The 6293-nt window shown below is 38.7% G+C and overlaps 1 long non-coding RNA gene across 1 annotated transcript; it reads left to right on the forward strand.

Annotated features, from left to right (window-relative positions):
* Positions 1 to 3425: 3425 nt before the first annotated feature.
* LOC134284130 (uncharacterized) lies at positions 3426 to 4764 on the forward strand. The gene is made up of 2 exons (XR_009995631.1): positions 3426 to 3834; positions 3918 to 4764. It is a non-coding gene; the product is annotated as an uncharacterized LOC134284130 (long non-coding RNA).
* The last annotated feature ends 1529 nt before the right edge of the window (positions 4765 to 6293 follow it).

A 6293-nucleotide genomic window follows, 5' to 3' on the forward strand; every position in this document is an offset into this window, starting at 1 on the left:
TACTCAGGGAAATTCTTGAGTACTCAGGGAAATTTTACTCCGATAAAAAAAACATTGGGTCGTATGAACCTGGTAGTAAAAATCCATATAGATATTTCGCTACAAGGATGTTTTCCAGAAATTCCCGTCAGAATTTCTTTCTGGAACTTCTTTAAAAATACCTCCCGGAATGTCTCCCAGGATTTCTTATAAAATTCCTTCCGCAAAGGTATACTCCCGGATTCCTTCCAGGATTCCTGAATTCCAACCGATTTTTCCTGGAGTTTTTCACGGGGATGCTATTTCTTCCCAGAGTTCCTCCAGTGTTTTGCTCAAAGAAATCTTCGTAGGAATTTGTTAAAAGTTTTCGCGAGGTTTATTTTGAAGTTTTACCTGAGATTTTTCTCGGAGTATCTCCTGGAACTTCTCTCAGAAGATTCCTTCCGATGTTGGTCATGGGATGTCTCTCAGAGTTTTTTTTTAATTTACCCTGGATTTTCTCCTAAGATTTTTGTTCCATAGTGCCTTCTGGAATTTCCACAGGAGTTATTGTTGATATTTCTCGTTGAATTCTTCTTTTGCATTCTTTCAGAGCCAGGCTGTTTCTTGTAGTTGGACCGAATTTCTTGCAGCTATCCACCTGAGAGATTTTACAGATATTCTGTGCATTATTCCCAAAATTCTTCCCGGAATCTTTACCAGAAATTGTCCCGAGATTCTAGACACTCCTTTAGGGATTTCTGCCAAACTAATTGCAGGGATTCTTCTACGGGTTTTCCTCAAAATGTCTCATGAGATTACTTACGAAATACCTTATAGGAAATTCATGGAGAAATATTCGAGGGAATTCAGATAAATTCTTGCGAGAAACTCCGCAAAGTGTTATTCAAGAAATCTCGACAGGAACTTCAGGAAAAACCTGAGAAAAAAATGAGACATCTCGAAAAATAATAGGTAATAGTAATCCCGAGAAGAAATATTAAGGACATCCAAGGAGGAATTCTAAGAACCTCATGGAATCCTGAAAGCAGCTGCGGACGAAGTTCCGCGAGGAAAACAAGAGGACTATCGGCAAAAATCCAATAGTTTATGGATAGCTGTCCAGGAAAACCACTAAAAAAGGCATGGACACTGGCTTCAGCCGGCGGTTGTACCGATTGAACGAAACTTAACACAGAGTGGCTACGGATAAGAAGCTATTCTCGTGAAAAATTTCATCGCTCGGAGCGGGAATCGAACCCTCATCCACCCGGACCCTAACCGCATGGCTACGAGGTTCAACCAATGACATTCTTGATGAAACTTTGAATAGTTTTGGATGGATCTTCAGGAGGAATCCAGCGAGAATCTCTAGAAGTATATCGGAAAACCTTTGCAAGAAATATCGGGACGTACTCAAACAGATAGCTCGCGTGAAAGAATCCTGCGGAAAGCCAGGAAGAAACTTTGGAAGAAATTCAAGGAATTATGCTCAGAAATCTTGAAAGAATTTTTGAAGAGTATGGGAACTTACGTATTTTCGGCAGTTTTGTTCTCTTCGTCATGGGGGGTTTTTTGAAACCTGTTGTACTCAGAGTTGGCATCAAATCCTTCCCAACCAATATGATCAAGTTTCAGGCAATTTGGCCGGCATAAATCGCTCATGACGAAGAGAACAAACCTGCCGATGATACCCTTAGTCACCCTTTATAATTTTTAGAAAATTTGAGTTATTTTTTTTTAATTATAAACTTTCAAAATTTCATCTGGAAAAACCTGGAAAACTCAGGGAATTTAATTTTGAGTTATGAGTAGACACCCTGCAGTTTTATCTACAATTTTGTCAAATACATTAAGGGTCGCACACGCATATCAAAGTCGTGAGGGGTCTCGCGGAGAGTCGCTTTCAACGCTTGGTCACGGCTTTGATATGCGTGTGTGACCCTTAAGCCTTCATTACACGCTTTGCCAAGTGTGCAAACTTTTCCGCACGCATCAACCAACATCAAAGCGAACGCTTGACATTTCCGATGTTTTCTCAATATTGCGACCGCTGTTGGGCTGCTGGGTTATGCGTGCGGAAAAAATTGCACACTTGGCAAAGCGTGTACTGAAGGCTTTACTTTATTCGGAGAAGTTTTAGATAAAACTACAAGGTAAAAGTTCTCCATACACTGTTTTTTGATAGCATGCTTCTGAACTGAGAAAACAGCAAGTGAGTGAAACTCTTTCCAAGTTAGTGTCCATCCCTGCGAACACCAACTTTGTAGGGTTGTTTCCCGTATTTTCGTAAAATACCCTTCCTAGCATCTCCGTCCAGCTTTAGCTATTTTCAGGATGTTGGGTTCACCGTAGAGTGCAGCAAACTCGCGGTTCATCCTACCTACATGTACTTTTTAATTTTTCTCCATAAACGTTATAGCCGACTCTACGTCTCTACTTCTTTGCAAAAATCTCAATAGCAGGTTCACGCGCGTTACCGTCGCTCCAATGCAGAAATTGACCCAGTGTAGCGCTCCACTGTATTTTAGAAGCTCGCTTGGTAGTTGATCTACTCCAGCGGTTTTGTTGTTTTTCAACCGGCCAACCTCCTCCTCAATCTCTTGGTGGTCAGGGGCCGGAAGTCTTTCGTCCTGTGCACATACTCCTAGATCTGTTACCACGCTACCTTCGGTATTTGCAACGTCGCCATTGAGGTGCTCATCGTAATGCTGCCGCCACCTCTCGACCAGCTCACGCTCGCTCGTGAGAATATTCCCGTGATTATCGCGGCGCATGTCGGCTTGTGGCACAAAGCCTCTGTGCGAGCGGTTCAGCTTCTCGTAGAACTTTCGTGTACAGCTCTTCCATCGCTTCGCGATCTCGTTCTTCCTGCTGGCGCTTCTTCCTCCGGAAGACTGAGTTCTGCCTGTTCCGCGCCTGTCTGTAACGTGCCTCATTCGCTCTCGTACGGTGTTGCAGCATTCTCGTCCATGCTGCATTCTTCTCGTTTGTCAACTGTTCACATTCGCCGACGTACAGTGCCATTTACACTCTTATCAATAAATTGATTCAACCAAGATGTTCAATCCTTCCTTCAACTTCATCAAGAAACACAAATTGATAGAAATATTGCTAAATGTATTGCTTGCATTTTTATTGCGAAGAAGATGGATGATAATGTTAAATCTTGATATAAATACTGACCAACCTGCAAAAGCGAGGATTGAGGTTGGTGTTTATATCTTCAATAATTTCCCCTCCGAAAGATTGATCCAACCACCGCTATCATCCAGTTTGACCAAACCATCAAGATCATCCAAGTCCGTCAAACTTTCCCCTTGAGTTGTTTTATTCGATCAATCTAGCAGGGTAAAAGAGTCAGCAGATTAAGCGAAGATCATTCCATCAGTGAGGAAGAAATAGCAATTCACCAACATTCAGCGCGTGGTTCACGGCGTTCATGGTGGCCAGCTCAATTGAATTTTATGGAATGCTTTGAAAGCAAATTTTTAGAAATAAAGTCTCACGTTTTTGCATTGTAAATAAAATAAAGACTTGATCATTAGAAAAGTGCAAATTTCGATATTTCACTTGCTTATTCAATTCCATTAATGATTATGAAAAAAATAATGTTTTGATAATTTTGGTTATTTACCACGCCATATTCGATTTTTTGTAAGCATTCATGAACTCTTATTTATTGAACCCAATCTCTCGGATTAGTATGATGAATTGGTAAATAGTGGATCAATTTACTAATTCATCATGCTATTTTTCCTAATGTCTTGAGAAGGTTAATGTTTTTTTAATTTCTAACACAAGTTATGAACTTCTACCGATGAACCAAAATATTTCATACAAAATGGAGCTTAAACAATAAGTATTAACAGTTAGGTGCGAACTTCAACATGTAAGAGGGCTTTTCCCTCTTACAAAATTTAAAGTTAAAAATAAATAAATAAATAAATAATAGTTAGGTTCGAACAAGTTTTGATTTTTGCTAATGTCATAGTAAATATGTAAAGCAGTAGAGGTTTGGAAAACAAAGGCTGATAAGAGGTTATTGCCATATTGATTTGTTTGTTTCGGCTATAATTGAAAATATTTGCTTTATCCGTTATTAACAGGTTTATCTATAGCTAGATTGATTACTGAACGATGATTAAATTATATGCCTTGAGAGTGACTTTGAGTATTATTGGCAGTGTTTCTCTCTTTGCCATAAGAGTTTTTTGTCGTCCAAATAGCTTGAAACTTAGTTGTAAACAGTTTGATTGGCAAAGATGTGACGCCAACTTTCAGTTTATCAGATTTTAGATAACACCCCATGACGAAGAGAACAAAGCTGTCGAAAATAAACTGAGTTTTGTAGCATTTTGTACTAAAGGCACTAGAAAATCGCATATGCGTTAGTGGAAATTAAAGATGTGATATAAAACATGATGAACCAATGTTAAATATTAAACATTATTCCTAAATAATCTAATGAAAATTTACGATGCGCAACATGTGCTTGAAAATGTTTATTTGGCAGCGCTTTCTTGTTTCCTTCATTCCACCATTCCATCAATTATTTCTTTCTCAAGGATTATTGATGAAATCACGAGGATCAAACCAAGTATCAATCCAATATCTTTCACGAGAGATAGATCAAGCCGAGGCTCGAGCAGAGAGAAAATCTCCCGGCAGTATGAGAGAAGTTAATGCATAAAGAGAAAAAAAAAACAAGTGTCCGTGCATGCTTATCATACGTGCACAGCTAGCAAAGCAAAGCCTTTTATTGAATCAATGCGTCGTCGGTGGGTGTGCGGTTGATTTTCAGTCCTACCGATCCCAATGCCAATAATGCGGAAGATAACACAGCGTAACAAAAACTAACTTTTTGTCTGTCTCAAGAGCAAACTTATGTGTCTCTGAAGGATTTTGGGCCGCTGAATCCAAATCCGGGCTCAGATTTGCTCTAACACGTCACAATTTTCAGCTATACCTCAATTTATAGGGCAAAATATGCGATTTTGGGCTTCTTTGACTGCCAGCCATTAAGCAAGGAAATATTTTTTTTACGCAATCAAAAGGTTAATTGGTCAATTAACATATAAATTAACGACTCACGCAAAATATTTCGTTTTACCAAATCGAATTTGATAGTTTTAAGCGATTTATTTTAGGTACCATATTTCCCATACAGGGCCCATATAGCCGAGGCGGTAAACGCACGGGTATTCAGCATGACCATGCTGAGGGTGACGGGTTCGATTCCCGGTCGGTCCAGGATGTTTTCGTAAAGGAAATTTCCTTGACTTCCTTGGGCATAGAGTATCTTCGTGCCTGCCACACGATATACACATGCAAAATGGTCATTGGCAGAGGAAGCTCTCAGTTAATAACTGTGGAAGTGCTCATAGAACACTAAGCTGAAAAGCAGGCTTTGTCCCAGTGAGGACGTTACGCCAAGAAGAGGAGAGGAGGATTTCCCATACAAGTCACCCTCCAAAAGTTGCATGCAAGTTTTCAAACTAACATAAAATGCTTAAATCTATCAAATTTGATTAGGTAAAACGAAATATTTTGCATGAGTCGTTAATTTAGATGTTAATGGACCAATTATCCTTTTGATTGCCTAAAAAAAATATTTCCAAGATTAATGGCTTGCAGTCAAAAAAGCCCAAAATCGCATATTTTGCCCTATAAATTGAGGTATAGCTCAAAATTGTGACGTGTTGGAGCAAATCTGAGTTCGGATTCGGATTCAGCGGCCCAAAATCCTTCGGAGACACATAAGTTTGCTCTTGAGACAAAAAAATGTTGCGCTGTGTAATGTATACAATGAATTTCTGTCACATTTTTATTTATGTTTTTAATGAATTTCTATTCACATTAATTCTTCTATTCTATTGTGAATATGTGAATTCTATTCACATTAATTCTTCTTGTAAGCTTTACCATTTTTACATAATCAAACATTTTACATATTTTTTTTATTACGAAAAGTTTTTGGACAACCCATGGGATGGGACTCGAAACACCTTCAGTGCCGTCTTGCTGAATTACCTTTATATTTCGACATTACACAAAATTACTACAGAATGGGGTATATTTCTAATTTATAGGCAACGCAGCTAAGCAAGCATGTTACCACTATAATGTGCAAATTATTAATCAACTGGTGTTAGAGACCTCCAGTGCACCAGTAATTTTTAGCAAAATTCGGTGGGACACCAACCGAGTTATAAGGTTACACAAAAAAAGTTGTGAACTGTTTATTATCACTAATGCATTGTAATCGTTGGGTTCATTACATTTACCTCTGCATAAATTACTTTACATAAACTTTGCATAAATTTACTACATTA

The sequence above is a fragment of the Aedes albopictus genome, chromosome 3 (assembly GCF_035046485.1).
Source record: "Aedes albopictus strain Foshan chromosome 3, AalbF5, whole genome shotgun sequence".
NCBI lineage: Eukaryota > Metazoa > Arthropoda > Insecta > Diptera > Culicidae > Aedes > Aedes albopictus.